Source organism: Carassius gibelio, chromosome B7, assembly GCF_023724105.1.
Source record: "Carassius gibelio isolate Cgi1373 ecotype wild population from Czech Republic chromosome B7, carGib1.2-hapl.c, whole genome shotgun sequence".
Lineage (NCBI taxonomy): Eukaryota > Metazoa > Chordata > Actinopteri > Cypriniformes > Cyprinidae > Carassius > Carassius gibelio.
This window is the reverse complement of record NC_068402.1, coordinates 31,893,173-31,911,714: the sequence shown is the minus strand read 5'-3', so window position 1 is coordinate 31,911,714 and position 18,542 is coordinate 31,893,173.

Genomic DNA, 18,542 nt, shown 5'->3' with positions numbered 1-18,542 from the left:
CAAAACATATACCAACTTTCAAGTCAATTTTGAAGGCCATGACGAGTTGATTTAAAAAAAAAATGAATAAAAAATAACCTTTCCAAATGACGTATGGTGGCAATCCAAGACAATACATGCCAAATAGAAGAAAGCAATTTACCAATAGAGACCCACAGGGACCATTACTGTGACCATTAAAACCAACATAATTCCCATTATAACCATTAAAACCATTACAAATTTTGTAATGGTTTCTATTGTTTGTGTGTTCATTTTTTTTTTCAGCAGTAGCCATACCCACTAAGACCATTACAGTTTTCCAAAGAAACCACTAAATTTATTGGAGTCATAATGGTTTCTACTGGTGTCCAGTAGATACCACTAGAAGTTTCTAAAGGTGTTCTATTGGTCCTTAATGGTATCCAATAGACAATACACGCCACCAATAGAAGAAAGCAAATTACCAATAGAGACCCACAGAGACCATTACAGTGTCCATTAAAACCATTAGAATTCCAATGAGAACCATTAAAACCATTACAAATTCTGTAATGGTTTCTATTGTTTTTTTTCAGCAGGGTTAAGACCTTTTAAAACGGCGATTGCACGCAATCCACACGTTAGAACACACCAAGAAATTCAGATGTTTCTGAACTGTTTAAAGTAATAAAATGATATTCGCGGCAGCGCAACTGCCCGCGAGCTCGCGTAAAGCGTAATTCAGTAAGTATATAAATGAAAATTAATCTTAACCACACACACTCTTTACATGTATTTATGTTAGGATCATCACTGATTTATGCTGTTTTTTTATTATAATATGAATTTCCAGGTATTTCCAGTTGCTATTTTGTCAGTTGCAAAGTACTTAATAGCAAATAACTTTTGAAGCAGTTGTGTGCACTGATTTTGTAGCAGTTTTCAGTTGTTTTTTTAACATCTGAAGAATGTTGTCTTGAGAATGGGTGCCACACTTAAGAGAAATACCCATACAAATTATTCTCTTTATGTATTTATTTATTTATTTTTCATTTCTACATGGATAAGAGCACAAAGCTTCAGACAAAACCACATTAACATTTTCATAAAGTAGTATAATAGAGCTTAAAGCAACAGCAAAAGGGAATTTCTTAAGACGTTTCTATAATAATGTCAGGAAAATAAACTTCAGCAGCTTCATTTCAGTAACTGTAGATGAGGACTTTCAATTTGGGAATCAAAAATGAGTGAAAAAAAGTGGAATTCAAAAATATAACCCAGGGATAAAGTAATACATATTATAAAATTAAACTTGTTGTAAATATGTTGGTATGCTATGTTATGTGATATGTCTCTAGATTTTCAAATTGTAAAATTTTCATTTTCAACTGTAATATGAATTCCCAGTTATGAAAGTAATATATTTGTGTATATATAAATACACACACGTTTAAATTTAAATACTTACATGTGTATTTATACATATTTATGTGATTTTATAGTATTTATATTTCTTAAATAACTAATATATGTATATCTTGATTTGACAGTCTTAAAATGACCTTCACAACTTACACAAGCTTAAACAATAGCACTATGAGAACATTAACTGATTTGCAGAGTCTTAACCTGTTCGACTGTCCTACAGGTAATCCTGCTCTTGAAGAGCTGCACACGGTCGTCTGCTGTGACACAGCTGTGGTCCATTTGTCCCGCACATGCTCTTCTGTGCTGACTTCTGTGTTTTGGGGTTCCAGTGTATCATCGTCATGATCCTCTACAATTTGTGGATCCGCAATGTCCTCATTCAGAAGACGGAGGTTGTGGAGCACTGCACAGCATGCAACAACATCTGCACAAAAGCAGAACTCACTTCCAGGGCCTTGAAGAAGAAGATGGAGCACAGCTGGTGACTGGTCTTCATAATCCTGAAGTCTCTCTCAACAATGTTCTGTGCACGAGCATCATTGGTGTTGAATCAAAGCTGTGCAGGATTGTGTTCAGGCTCTCTGTCTGCTGTGATGAGGCAGATGTGTGCACTCAAACAAGGACACACACCATCTCCCAGGATGTGTTTTCCTGCAGGTGGATAGGCCTCCAGAGTTCTTCAGCACCCTGGCATCATACACAGACCCTACCTCAACAAAGATATCAAGGTACTTACCATGGTGGTGACCTGCAGCTGAACAGAATGAAACCACTTCCTGTTGAAATAACACTTGCTGGAGGTTCAATTTGTATGTGACAGCCATCTATTGTGTCAGCTACCAGAAGAAAAGATGCTTCCACTGCCTCCAGGTCATCTGTGGTGGAGAAGGCAATCAGCCTCCTCAAAATCCCCATAAAAGACGTGCTCATTCTGTCCACAATGTTATGCAGCTCTTGGATGTCGAAGGCCAGTGACAGCAGCCTGTATGATGCTGTTCACAGTCTGTAAATATGTAGTTTTTGTTTTTTTAGAATAAAATTTCAATAGGTTACACATTTTTTTGCTGATATATCTATATCTAACTATGTATATTTATATATGTGTGTATATTGTCTATAATGTATATATTATGTATGTATTTATGTATATATTGTGATATTGTGTGTGTGTTCTTGTGTATATTTCTATAATGTATTTGTGTGTATTTATGTGTATATATGTGTGTGTATTTGTCTAAGCATTCATTCAAGTTTATTAATTAATTTATGTTCGTTTTGTGTAATTTTATTTGTATTTATTTATTACAATAAATTACTTTATATCCTTACATAAAATCAGTCTGTCATTTTGTTCACAGCTGTAGCTGCTTCTGAGGTAGAAAATTAAAAGCTAAATTTATTTTAGTAAAGGATTTACAAGCTGTCGACGCAGACGAAAGCGGCAAGAAAAACGAAAAACATCACCGATGTTCGCTCAGTAGATTGGGCTCTTTAAATTTACGTGCTGTTGTGACGACGTATGTCACGTGACAATGTCAACATGGCGGATGTAGTACGTCCGAATTCCATTCATACTACTATATAGAACGTACTTTTCTAACGGTCGAGTAGTACGTTCAAATTCAAATGTATTACCCAGTACGCAGTATTCGATTTCGGACGCAGCTCGATTGATAAAGGGCTGAATTTAGATATGTTCCTTGCAAACATCTGCATTCTAAAGATATGCAGTACAGCAAACAAATAAAATGGATGTGATTTGTAATTGTATGCTGTGCTTTTGTGTATCTATGGTTTGCAGCATGCGGGTCAATATATAATTGTGGGAGATTTTGGGTTTGAATAATTCTGGGAAAAAAATATATTTATTTACAAAATATTATTATCTTCCCTGATAAATCATCCCTGAAATATTTTATTTTTAGTCATTGCCAAGCTCAGGGATAATTGATTTCAGATATTTAGTTTTAAAAACAAGAAGTTTACTCATTATTTGGTCAACTATGTTACGGACAAAACCTATAAGTTTTAACTTTAAGTAAATGGCAGACATTTAAAAAAATCATTACTCTTGGAAGAATATGTGTCTATTTACCTACCTTTTCAATTAAAATACCCAATTAATTAAGAAAATACGCATTTTGTTCAATTGAAACCCCAAATTTCAAGTACTGAAATAACCGGTCTGTATATTTTGTTTCCAAAGTGCTTGATTCATGATAATTTTCTTGATGAAATTATGCTGAGGTATATATTTGACAGCTACTCAGTTTCTAAATATTTACTTGGAGATTAGGGATCCATTGAAATATATATATATTTTTAAAAACATAATGGTAACTTAATTGACAGCCCAGTATCATAGTTGACAAAAGTAACATAGTTGACATGACGAAGAAGGATGATGTATTTAACAAAAACAATCTTAAACTATCTCAATTATTATATGTTAGCTAATCGTTTATTGCATTTAATCAAGACCTGTTTAATATTTCACGACATAAAAGGAGAAATACAGACACACATCAGTTTACAAGGATCAATCACAACTTTATTAACAAGCACATATATCATAAGCAAGAGATCCTAACATAGAAAACAAAAACAACAAAAGTATAAAAAACAGCACTTCAACAAAATTCAACCAACAAAAATTCAACCATGTAAACATTTTGAAAATCTTGTTTGTGGAATGAAATACAGCAGTGTATTGTATTGAACAAAAAATAACAGTGCACTGCAATAAGTAACAATAACCAAATAGTGTTTTATTCTGTTGGTTAACAGAATAAGTGTGATGCATTGGATGAAAATTTTAATAGTGCAAAAAGTTGTTTCTCAAAAACATTCATATGTCACAACCCAAGTAAAACATAGGCATACCCTCCAACTTCCAGGCACCCAAACCGGTGGAGACAGAACACACTCCCCATTTTTTAAACCAAGAACATGGCCAATTATGGTTTGTTTTACAATGAATTTGTCAAGCTCAATCAAATAAACTTAGAGTGTGTGTTTGTTTGTGTGCATGTGTGTCTGTGTCTGTGTGTGTGTGTGTGTGTGCCTTTATCTGTGCGTTTGTGTATATCAGAGGTGTATAGTCCAAGTGCCAGAAAGTAGAAATCCTGTCCAGCAGCTGTTCCAACCATCACTAAACCAGCTCCTCTACCAAGTAGATGAGTTCGTTAGTGAAAACACCTGTTCTAGATGTAGAGGCAGATCCAAAAACATGACAGGATTTTTACTTTCTGGCACCTGGACTATACACGTCTGGTGTCTATATGTGTGTGTGCTTAACGGTGTGCTTGTGCCACGTGTTTGTCAGCGTGTGTGTGTGTGTGTGTGCGTGTGTGTGCGCATGTCCTTAGCCATTAAGATATGATTTGGCAATATCTTCCCACACATCTCTTTTTATTTCAACATGACGTGCTGTCACGTGCTGTGGGGCAGGAATCAACCTGAGCACATCCTCAAATGGATACCAGAGAGCATCCTCTCGCATTGGCCAGTAGTAACGATTGTGTCCCACTCTGTGCATGCACTTAACATGAACATGTGTCTCACTCACTTCAACAATGGTTCCAGGGTAAACCTCATCGTCATATCTGATGACACACCACTGACCAACAATGTCATCTCTATCCCACTGTACTTCAAGGTCTGGTTGTTCTTGGTGCAATGCAGGAACAGTAGAGTTGACTTTGAAGTCGAAGGCCTGAGCTTGGTAACACTGACATTGCAGAATCTGCCTTGCTGAACACAGGCAGCTCACATCACGGTATGTCAGTTTCCCTGGTGCTTGCGTGATGACCTGGTGAATCCGCATAGTGCATGGTACAGCGGGGAGTCGTTGTGGCATCTGCTGTATGGCCTTTTCCACTGTAGCCTCTTCAATGTAGAAGATCTTGACAGTTGTATTGGTGTTTACCAATGCATTGAAAAGATGTTTAGCAGTGGAAATGTCTTCACCTTGGCTCACCAATCTGTCAGCTGTTCTCTTCAGAAGGCCTCCTACCCCATCAGGGGCACCCTTTCCGTGGCTGGCCTCAAAAAAGTTCCAAGTGCCCGCAGTGAAGCCCTGGTTGTACAATTCAGTTGTAAACAAGTAAAAGTTGCCCTTCTGCCTGTATTGTGAGCAGGGACCATCACTGAAAAAGTGGATAATTGACACTGTTGGGTATGTTTCCTTGAGATGGTTAAGTACTGGGGAGAGGTGTGCCCATATGGCAGGTGGACCCTTTTCTTTGCATGGCGAAATTGTTGTGAAGCACAAGTGGTCTTCCTCACCACCAATGTAGAGGACCCCTGTATGAAGAGTTGCTTGTTGATGAGAAGAGGCAAAATGGACAGCTTGAATCTCTTTGTGAAACTTGCAAGAGTAGTTTTCAGAGAAATCAATGTGTATGAGGCATTCATTACTCTTCATGTTCTTTTTCAATTCCCTGTAGTAGTTAAACTGGGTCTTGATGTTGAACAAGTGCCTTTTGAACTTTTTGAGCTGTTTCTGGAAAGTCTCAATCAGGTCCTCCAAAGAACTCTCCATTTCCCTCTTCACGGTGATATTCACAGGCAACTTGTCTTTGCTGTCACCACTTTTCTTCTCTCTGAGGACAGTTTCAGTTGTCCACTGCACAAAAGAAACTTGGGTTTGACCATCATAGCCAGACTGAATCTTGAGGTCTTGTAGTTTGCAGTTCTTGCATTCCACATACATGCATGGCTTAAATGTTGGATTACAGCAAGTTTCCTCAGCAAGAGATTCCAACTCTGTTCTCTCCAGAAGTTTAAGTCCATGAAGTTTCTCCACAATAAATTCCAAGTTTTCATGCACCTTACATAGACACGTATCTCTGTCTGCAATGGTTGGATGGACTACCCAATATGGGCGCATTCGGCAGAAGAGTGTATAGGAAAGTTTGCTAGAGACGTTTTCCAGCAGGAATTTCCTATGGAGGTTTTTCATGGTGTCGGTCATAAACCGCTTCTGCTTTTTTACTTTTCCCTTTGTTACAGTCTGCTTTTTACCGGCTGTTGAACGACTTACGTCATCCCTGGTGTAAAAGGCAACAACCTGGTCTTGCAGTTTTGAGTGTGTGGATATGTATTTCTTCCTGGCAAAACAGGCTATTTCATCCCCATTTGTGTTCACATTCTTGCAGAATCGTTTGGCTGAGACACCCAGTGTGTCATGAATGATTTTCTGGAACCTGTATTTTTTCAATATTTTTCCAGATACAATTCTGGCGATTAGGTTCCTGGTCTTTTCTTTTGCTGCACACAGAAATTTTTGTTTGAGGCTTTTCACAAGTGCATGATGATAGACCAGAGTTCTCCGCACATCATTACTGACTGGACTTTTTCCGAGCATCCTTTTTGTTCTTTTCCTAGGAGAGTCGACACTGCACAGTAGCCGTTCATAGCGCTTACGGTATTTGTCTGATGTTTTTGTTTGAGCTTTAAGCTTTTCCTTGAGTTTTTGATTCTCAATGTATATTTTCTGGTACCGTCTTCTTCTAGTCCTTCTTCCATGTATTCTCTGTCTGAAATTACATGAAGACATTTTTTTATTATTTTTTAACATTGCAGGTGTCACTTAAAAGCATTTGAAATTAATAGTCACCATGCCACCATGAAATTTTGCATTTTAATCTAACATTATAATCTAACAAGTACTTTTTCATGAGACATTGTTCTGTTTAAGGTACTTTCTACATAGCCTGCCTACATAGTTCTGTTTGAGGTTCTTTCTACATAACCTTCTAACCTTCCTGGTTGTGGAACTGGTTGTTCCTCGCTGTCAGGACTCAGTGGTGGGGTAACAATAGCAGAAGCCTGTTTCTTTCTGCGTCTGCTCTGTTCCTGGGCTCTTCTCCAGGCCTTTCTTTTTGCACGTTTTTCCCTCTCACTCTGTTCAGATATGGGCTTATAGTATGCACCTTGCTCCCTCTTTTCTCTCCATTTCTGCCGGCCTTTTGCCAAGTATGCCTCCCTTTTTGCAGGATCAGCATCTCGCCGTGCACGGTAACGGCGCTGCTTTTCTGCAGCAGATAATCGTGGCATTTGCCTGAAAACAAGTTTACTTTTATCATATTTATTGCAAAGTATTTTATAGTTACTGTACAATTAGAATATTAAATGAACTCCTGAAAACTATAAGAACATGTCATGAATGTCAACTATGTTACTCTTAGTCAACTAAGTTACCGTTGCAGAGTAACATAGGTGACTGGTAACCTAGTTGACATTTTTGCTGTTTTTAGGGATAAAATCAAAATGGTTGCCTAGCACCAGACACCACATGGCATTTTACGGAGAGGTTCTTCTAAATATCATATGTACAACTGAGTAAAATTGAAATTCAAAGTTATTTATGAATTCATTGTAGTAACATTGTTGACATATTTTAAGTACACATTTGCCCCAAGCACTACTTTACGTGAAATAACTGAAAATGTGGAGGGAGAACATACCTTGGAGTCTTGCTAGTTTTCTCTTCAGGAGGAAATGACATCATGTGGAGCAGATCATGTGATTTGGAAAACACACTCTTCCTTGAGTGGTGTATTTGCTATGGGTAACTTAGATGACAGCGACTTCTCGGACACGTATTCAATTTGTTAATTTCTATTGAAAATGTGATATATTGCCCAAAAAGACACATTGTTCACAATTACCTCAACTTAATGTAAATAATATAATTAAAACTGTTTTTGAATAAGTTTTTAAAATGTTTTTTTAGGTAATGAGATTATGGTTGTAATTCATTTCGGACGGTTATTTAGTTGACATTTTAGGGATATCTATTACATTTTTCATAAATAAATGATTATTTACATAATAATTAACTATCGAATTTGTAAAGACAAGATCATGAAGAACACTGAAGATTTTAAAAATTTTATTTTAATAAGCATGTTTGCGAGATAAATCTCATGGACATGAAAACTCCCTCAATTATATATTGACTCATGCACAGAAATGTTATTTCCTATTAAGTAGACGAGTAAACTGCTTTCAATAAATTGAATAAAAACGTATTGATATGACAATTAAATACAACATAAAAGCCACGATTTTAATATTAATACATGGGAATTCATATACATTCACACTTTACGTTAGAATATTTATGTTTTTTTTAGCTGCTAACACGTAAGTATTTGTACGTTTTACTGCTATAAATACGTCTAAATTGTACGTTTCTATGTGCATGAAAACGTAAGTAAATGTACGTGTGGTAGAACCACATTTAACGTAAAAATACACATGTATTCTCATGAGATCACGTTGGAGTTTCGGTTCCTTGCCGCTGTCACCTCTGGCTTGCTTAGTTGGGGACACTACATCAACAGCGATATCGTTGACTTGATTGCAAATAAATGCACAGACACTATTTAAACTGAACAGAGATGACATGACTGAATTCAATGATGAACTGCCTTTAACTGTCATTTTGCATGACACACTGTTTTCCTAATAAATGTTGTTCAGTTGCTTTGAAGCAATGTATTTTGTTTAAAGCGCTTTATAAATAAAGGTGACTTGACTTGACTAATGATTTTGGTATCAATAAAGTTGACCCATACTATGTATTTTTGGTTATTGCTACAAATACACCCAAGCGACTTAAGACTGGTTTTGTGGTCCACTGTCACATTTAAGTAAAAATTGTGGGTACATCTCATGTCCATTAAGTATTTATATATATATATATATATATATATATATATATATATATATATATATATATATATATATATATATATATATTCATCAATATAAAGACCCAATGCTTTCTAGTACAAAATTATATGTTTCCTAATCACACTACAATAAGCTCAAAATGATATAAAACATCTCGGTTACGTATGTAACCATGGTTCCCTGAATAGGGAACGAGATGCTGCGGTGACGTCACCACGTATGGGAACACCTTCGGTGTGACGAATGTCTGAAGCCCTATACCATCCCGCCAATCCTATTGGCCAAATGGCGCATGGCACCACCCTACGCATGCTCACGCATGATATACCTGGGTGCAGCGCGCCATTTCGCTCAGATTTCATGACTGAAGATGAAGAACATTATCAAGGTACGGAACGGCCAGAACCGCAGCATCTCGTTCCCTATTCAGGGAACCATGGTTACATACGTAACCGAGATGTTCCCTTTCATAGGTCACTTCGATGCTGCGGTGACGTCACCACGTATGGGAACGATATACCAAAACGCCTGACGTACCTGATAACTGAGATCCGAGGAAGCATCTGCTCAAGCGGAGAGAACCCGGGAGCCAGGAGCCATTCTCACATCTAGACTGTAGGACTTGATAAAAGTGCTCGGTGAGGACCCTCCTGCCGCAGCACAGATATCATCCATAGAAGATCCACTGAGAAAATCTTGAGAAGAAGCCACAGCTCGAGTGGAATGAGCTTTAACTTCCAAGGGCGAAGCGAGTCCGCGCGCCTCATAGGCCAAAGAAATTGCCTCCACCAGCCAATGGGACATGCGCTGCTTTGTAACCGCATGGCCCTTACTTTTATGTCCAAAACAGACAAACAGCTGGTCAGATTCAGGCCAAGGGGCTGTACGATCCACATAAGTCTTTAAGCTCTCACAGGGCAAAGACTTAGATCTCCTGACCCAGCCTCAGCAGGTGAAAAAGCTTCCAGGACCACATGCTGAAAGCGAAAGAGGTTAGATGCGACCTTAGGAACATAGTTAGGCCTGGGCCGCAGCAGCACCTTCACAGAGCCCGGTGCAAATTCCATGCATGAGGGTGAAACAGAAAGAGCCTGTAAATCCCCAACTCTCTTGAGGGAGGATAAAGCCATGAGAAGAAGTGTCTTCAGTGTCAGGAATTTATCCGATACAGTCTCCAAGGGCTGAAACGGATGCCCTGATAAACCTAGCAACACAATGGATAAATCCCATGAAGGAACTCGCACAGGGCGGAAAGGCCTCAGCCGTCGCGCACCCTGTATGAAACGAGAAACTAGTGGATGACGCCCCACAGAGGCACCGTCTATGTATTCGTGGTAAGCTGAAATGGCTGCCACGTAAACCTTTAAAGTGGCTGGTGTTACGGCATCCGAAAAACGATCCTGGGGGAACTCCAGCACTGAAGCCACTGGGCAGTAAACTGGATCCACATTACGATTGCCACACCAGGCTCCACAGTCTCCACTTGAAAGCATATAAGCGTCTCGTAGAAGCTGCTCTAGAATTCAATATAGTGTCAGTGGTTTCAACAGAAAGACCGGGACATACTAATGCACTCAGCTCAGTGGCCACGCCCACAGTTTCCACAGATCTGGCCTCGGGTGCCAAATCAGCCCCTGTGCTTGTGATAATAAATCCTGTCTGAGGGGAATCTCCCATGGAGAGCCCGCTAACAGACTGATCAGATCCGCAAACCACGACTGCGTGTGCCATCACGGAGCCACCAGCAGCAGCTGTTCCACTCTGTCCCGCCGTATTCTGCATAATACCACTGGGATCAAACGAATCGGAGGAAAAGCATACAGACTGGTCCTGGGCCAGCTGTGAGCTAATGCATCCACGCCCAGGGGCGATGGGGGGCATAGGGAGAACCATAGCGGGCAATGCGTAGTCATGTTCGACGCGAATAAATCCACTTTCGCTTTACTGAATATCCGCCATAAAAGATTCACCGTCTGGGGGTGTAATCTCCATTCTCCCTGTTCCAGAGCCTGTCTGGATAGCATATCCGCTCCGAAGTTCAAACGTCCGGGGACATGAACAACTCGGATCGACAGAAATTTGTTCTGAGACCAAAGAAGAACATGTCTCGCCAGCCTGCACAGGGGGCGAGAGCGTAATCCTTCCTAGTGATTCAGGTATGAGACAAACGCTGTGTTGTCTGATCTGAGCAGCACAAGACGGCCGATCAGCAGATTCGCGAATTACTGGAGAGCCAGAAAACTGCCAGTAATTCCAACCGGTTTATATACCAACTGCGTTGTGCAGCTGTCCACACTCCATGGGCTGGTAGCCCTTGACAAACAGCTCCCCAACCGGTCAAAGACGCATCTGTCGTGACGGTCTCTGGGAAAGCTCAAATCTCCAGCCGAACCCCGGTAGGAGAAATTCGGTTGGCATCCATAGTTTTAACGACATCACACAACTCCGTTTCACCGAAATCGTCTGATGCGGAAGACAACGGGGTGAAATATGTCGTCTTTCCGCCCATTTTTCCACTGAAAAGGGCGCATGTGAAGTAACCCCAGACAAATTACGGGGAATGCCGCTGCCAATCGTCTAAGTGGTTCACAGACGGACGCCCTGGAGCCGCAACGGGGCCAGAGCTACATCCATTGAATTTTGAGAAGTACGGGGTCACAATCCGCCGTCTCTTTTTTTTTTTTTTTTTTTTTTTTTTTTTTTTACAAACAACAGCTGTAAGACCCTGCCTCCATCTGAGAGGGGTGTACGTCTTCTATAGCCCCTTTGCTTAGCAGAGTTGACATCTCCTGTCACAACACTGCTATTACCATCAGTTTACCACCGTGGAAAGAATTCAGCGGAAAAGAGGCGGGCCTCTAAAAAACGAATTGGTGTATCCGTGACAATTGTGCGTAACACCCATTGAGAAATGCCGGGCAAGCGTTCCACGTGACCCAAAACAATACTAGCAGTCTCAAATTTCCGCTTTCTGCAACGCTGTCATACACATAAATGTCCGTGCACGGAAAAGCCTGAGGCATTCGTGCACAGGGGAAGTGTATGCATAAGAGCTATTGCGTCCCGTTGTGTATAATCCTGAAACGTGTCCACGGCAGGAATTAGACCAACGAATTGAACATCAAGGGGGTCGCACACCGGACGAGAAGCGCAGCGCCGCGCCGCGTCGCTCCACGTCTTTAAAATTCGAACACATTATTCTCTATGTGAGTACACACACCGGCGGCGCCATTCGGCCTCTGTCCGCGGCGCCCAGCTACGACTCAGAACGCTGTTCAAATTTCTGCCGCGCCACAGAGCGCCATCCGCATAGTTTTATATTAAAAAACCCAGATGTTATAAACTGAAACTGAAATTAAAGTACAGCACACTTGTTTCATTCAAATAAAACATTACAAAGTGTTTGGTTACGTTTTCAGCAGCACAGTTGCCTAGACAACAGATACAACAAAACAATAACAGACTTATTATAATAACACAGATTCTTTTCATTAATTAACGTTAAAAACTCAGCTTTTATCAATTAAAATCATATATTTAAAATTAAAATAATAGATGAAGTTAAAACTCTCCCATCTTGCTGCGAAATTGAGCTCACGCATATAGAATGTGCGCGTCCAGTGTGCGATACCTCGAGTTGTCCTACATGTGTCTCGTCCGGTGTGCGACCGCCTTCAGGCTCTGCCGCTACCTAAAACGGCGTCTGTGCGAGCCGTCATAAACGGGTCGTCTGTGTAAGACCCTTGAATCGCCCCTCGAAATCTGAAAGCTGGAGTGTCTGAGGGATTATTATTTATTTATTTATTTACGCCTGGCGTTACAGCCCGATCCAATGATGCTCGAGGTGCCAATGCTGCGAGACAGTCAATGTTAGAGCGTGGGGACTGCAATGAGAGGGTTGGATGTGCATTAGCAGTCCAACAGCACTCTCTAGTGGAGGGCACAGACCCTGGCAAACATAGAAGGAAAGCGCATGCGTCAAACTCGCTGCGTTTCGTTGTGTATAATCCTGAAGCGTGTTCACGGCAGGATTTAATCCAACAAGATAACATTAGGCCACGCCGCTAGCGAGAACGCGGCAGCTGTGTGAGCCGTCATAAACTGGCCATATTTGCCAGCCTCTTGTGGCGTCCCTCAGACTCTGAAGGCTGGATAGTGCAGAGTGTCTGAGGGGGCGCTCAAATGATAGCTCAATCCAATGATGCTCGAGGTGCCTTTGCTGCGAGACAGTCAATGTTAGAGCGTGGGGACTGCAGTGAGAGGGTTGGATGTGCATTAGCAGTCCAACAGCACTCTTTAGTGGAGGGCACAGACCCCGGCAAACATTGAAGGAAAATGCATGCGTCAAACTCGCTGCGTTTCGTTGTGTATAATCCTGAAGCGTGTCCACGGCAGGATTTAATCCAACAAGATAAACATAGGGCCACGCCGCTAGCGAGAACGCGGCAGCTGTGTGAGCCGTCATAAACTGGCCATATTCGCCAGTCTCTATGCCGTTCCTCAAACTCTGAAGACTGAATTGTGCAGTGTCTGAGGGGCGCTCAAATAACAGCTCAGTTCAGTGACGCTCGAAGTGCTTGTGCTGCGAGACAGTCAATGTTAGAGTGTGGGGGTTAAGAACGAGAGGCTTCTTGTAAAGAACCGTAATAAGAGAATAAAATTTGCCGAAATAGACACGACTCGATACGTCTTCGACGAGACTAGGTCGCGATCCGTTCGGCTAGAGAGGTAGTCAAACGGCATCGCTATATAATAGCAGTCCGCCATGTCACTTAATCGTGGCAAAAACCCGCGCCGTTCGTGATATGCGCTGATAAAGGCTGCTTCCAGGACCTCGAAACCTCTTGGTGGAGGTCCGTGAGAAGGGTAGTTTATCCACCGCGCGGATAGCCACATAATAGCACACTGAGGAAGGGGAAGCGCGTTTCTCCTGTCCGCTCGGAGGGAGAGAACCGCTTATGCCGGCCAGAGCCTACTCTGAGTTCGAAGCTGCGGTTAGACAACATAGTATAAAAGCAAAACTGCTCTGATTAACTCGCTCGAGTAGGGAAGAGCGAGCAAGTGGAAAAACTCCAGTGCATCACTGTATTCAAGTCAAGCCGCACATATCGCCCCTAACCAACACCTCGTGTGGGGCCTCGGCGACCGCAGAAGCGAACGGTGGGGGTTAGACGCGAGGCGACTGAAGAAATAGACTCCAGAGCGCGGATACTTTTCTTTATTTTACCATAGCCGTAGGCTATCACAGAGAGAACATGTAGAGAGGCTGCAAACGAATCTCTCATGAGTGCCTCCCTGTGATAAACCCATTATACGGCTCTTACCTTTCGTTGACTCATCGCGTCCGCGAAAGAGGAGTTAAACACTGCTCGAAGAAAATCGCTGGAGAACGCGAGATGATAGGGCACAGATGATTCGCTATTCCTGAAGGAATGAAATCTGAGCGAAATGGCGCGCTGCACCCAGGTATATCATGCGTGCGCATGCGTAGGGTGGTGCCATGCACCATTTGGCCGATAGGATTGGTGGGATGGTATAGGGCTTCAGACATTCGTCACACCGAAGGTGTTCCCATACGTGGTGACGTCACCGCAGCATCGAAGTGACCTATGAAAGGGAACCCTGTTATTCAGCAGTATTTGTACACCGAATTTGCTCATTATACTCTGCATTTAAACATGAAAATGTCCTCAAATATAAATAAATTTCATAATTTTGCCTTCAGTTAGATTAAGTAATCAAGACATTTGGGTGTGCTCTTCAAAAATAATAAGTGTTTATTGCGATATAACTTGTATTATTTTGTTCCAAAAAACCATTGTCAACTAAGTTACCCACTAGAAAAAAAACCTCACAAAAAGGAATGGTTTGTCCCATTCTTGCATAACTTGCACAGTATGATGTAATTTCATTGAGAACTACATGGAGGAAACACTCTAATGTATGTTCTCTCTCTTTCCCCGTTCTCTTTTCCACAAACCTGAGTCAAGAGTTGATTGACTGTCACCTGTGTTACACAAGTATCATTGCTCCAAATTTTAACAAGACAATTAAACAAAAATGTATGTTTTGTTTATGAAAATAGATTTCTAAACATACAATATGCTCAGTAGTTCCAGGCTGAATGTAGGCCCAAAACAACTAAAAATATCAACTTACCTGTCAACTGTGTTACCCAGTAAAGGTAACATAGTGGACAGTAGCAAACATAGATGGTATTTTATGTACAGATCAATCGATTCAAAATCAAAGTTTACTATATATGTTTGTATACTATATATATGTGTACTGTGTATATTATGTATAAACACACACACACACACACACACACACATATAGGCCTATGTATATATTTGTAATTATGTATTTTATGTATTTTTATGTAAACACATGTATGTAATTTATATTTATAAATATAAATATTTTATATATAAATGTAACATAGTTATCGTTCTTATATACATGTATGTATCTATATATACATATAAATATAGAAAGTACACACACATATAGTAAGTAAACATAAACTTTTATTTTGTATCAATTAATAAAAATGTATCGTTTTGCAGCCCTAATTACTACATATTACCTTTATTTATATAGCACTTTATACAATATAGATTGTTTCAAATAAGCTTTACAGTGATAAACAAGAACATAATGATTTAGTGAAGCAACAGAGATCAATAATAAAAAATAAAAAACAAGCAAGTGTCATTGTTCAGTTAAAGTGTGTTTAGTTAATCTGTACCTAGCAAATAATTCTAATGAAGTATAGTAACATTTTGAGAATAATACAACAGCAATAGGATACAGACAACAAAACAAAAAGTAGCATATTACAACATTCCCAGTCTTTCCTATTTCATACTATCATTTCTTTATGTCACTGATAATGTATTTATGTCATTGGGTTTGAAATTAATTTGTTGCACATAAGACTGTTATGTTACACAGAGTGTTTATTTAAGCTGTTTGTTCATATTAGTTATCAGGAAATGTCTACAGCCTGACCACTAACTGCCTCTGAATTTACTCAATGAGATTGCTACAGCATATTGTGTAGTTTTTTTATTTTTTTTGTCCTACTTTCCGAAATGTAAAGTAATTCTTAATTATCCACTTCTTATTCTTAATTATCCATAGTCGTTTATTAAGTAATTATTTATGCAGTGGTCATGCAAAGTATTTGGACTTTTTAATGTCCAAAGTCTCATGAATTTTTGAAGTCGTATTTTTTTCAGTTACCAATAAATACCAATAATCTTTAGTGGTCATAATATCATGCTTCAAGGGCTCATCAAGTTTCCATTCATTATAGTAGCACTTTTCTGCAGTTTTAATAAAATAGACTCAGAAAGTAGCCAGGATTACCCAATCTCCAATCACAGGATTAGAATGAAAATCAGACAAATAACAATGATGGCCTATCAATCAGGGTATCCCCACTTTAAATCCTAATTTGTCTAAAGAAGCATGAGAGGAACAACTTGGTACAACCATTTAAACTAGTAAATAAATAATAATAATAATAATATTTTACAATTTTATTTTATTTTATTTTATTTTACTTACTTCACTTCAAGAAAACTGGGGAAAACTGCAAAATAAATATTTAACTGAACATTTATGTAATTTTACAGAAAAAGGCTATAAACGGTACAGTTTATTTAAGTATCAAGTGTATTACTATGATGGAGTTTTGTGTTTGCATATATGACTCTGTGTACCATCTTTATACGAGTATATACTTCAGCTTGTGGAAAAGCTGCTAATGATAACCTTCTTCATTATTCTTTATTTGGCTTTCTCTTTTACCACCTGCACCTGTCAGAATATGTTATAAGGTAAGATAAGGTAGGAAACAGATTTTAGTATTAGTGTGTGTTGCTAAATTTACTGGTTTAAAATAAAAGTTTTATACTGTACATTTTAAAGGTTGTTCGGTACATGTGTTTGTATTTTGTGGTATGTATTTTTGATAATTATTCTGGCAAACATTTATTTATTTGGGGGTGGGGGGTAAAGGTCTGTCCTTTGAGGATACCAGCATTGCTAGTTTTACTTGATTTTAGTTCTGCGTTCGATACTATAGATCATAACATACTCATAGATCAATTACAAATCTATACAGGAGTTAAAGGGCAGGCTTTAAGATGGTTCAAATCCTACCTGTCCGATCACTACCACATTGTTTATTTAAATTGGGAATCATCTCAGTTATCACAAGGAAAATATGGAGTGCCACAAAGATCTGTCCTAGGTCCTTTGCTATTTTCAATATACATGTTGCCCCATTGTAATATTATTAGAAAATATTGGTTTAGTTTCGACTGTTCTGCTGATGATACTCAACCATATATAAAACTTATATAAAAATTATATATGCTAATAGAGTGTGTTCTGTATTCTATGCCACAGGCTCCGGTTGTCTCTGCTGTCGCTGAATTGATGGGCTATCCTCCTGGAGTACTGTCTCTTAGCCTCTCTGATGCCACGGGACAGGTTGGCCCCGGCTGTTCTCCCCACCTCATCTCCAGCTCTGAAGGTAGCGTTTCACGTCTTCAGGAGTCTGTAGACCTTCCCTGTCATTCACGGCTTCTGATTGGCCTGGACAGTGATGGTGTGTGACATCATCAATACACTTGGTGATGTAGGCAGTGACAGTCTCGGAGTACTCTTGGAGGTCTGTGGTGTTATTGTATGTGGCAGCCTGCTTAAACATATTCCAGTCAGACGGTCAAAGGAGTCCTGAAGAGCCTCTGACAACCTTTCCGGCCACACTTGAATCTGTTTTTGAACTGATTTGGCGACTTTAATGAGCGGTCTGTATGTAGGCATTAGCATAACAGTGATGTGGTCTGAGGCACCGAGGTGGGGGAGGGGAGAGCTTTGTAGGCTCCTCTCTGTGTGGTGTAAACAAAGTCTAAAATGTTTTTACCTCGTGTTGGAAAGTTAATGTGTTGTTGTATTTTGGAAACACACTCTTTAAGTCTGCGTGGTTGAAATCCCCAACTATGATGAGAAAAGCATCAAGGTGGGCTGTCTGCTGCTCACTGATGTCCTGGTACAGTTCATTTAGTGCACTGCTCCTATTGTTGTTGTTGGAGTTCGGAGAAATGTAAACAGCAATGAGCATTATGGCTGTATATTCCCTCGGCAGATAGAATGGCCGGCACTTAATAATCATAAACTCCAGCAGGGGTGAGCAGTGTTTGCAGATCAAAACAGCATCATGGCACCTTGCATCAGTGATGTAAACACAAAGCCCGCCACCGCAGGTTTTTCCTCCCGCGACGAGAGCTCTGTCCAATCGATAGCACGTCAGCTGATCGAGCTGAATAGCACCATCTGGAATGCTGTTGCTAAGCCATGTTTCCGTGAACACAACAGTCTCTTACAGTCCTCTGAGTTGAACGTAGTAGTCAGATGTAGGCCAGTTTATTGTC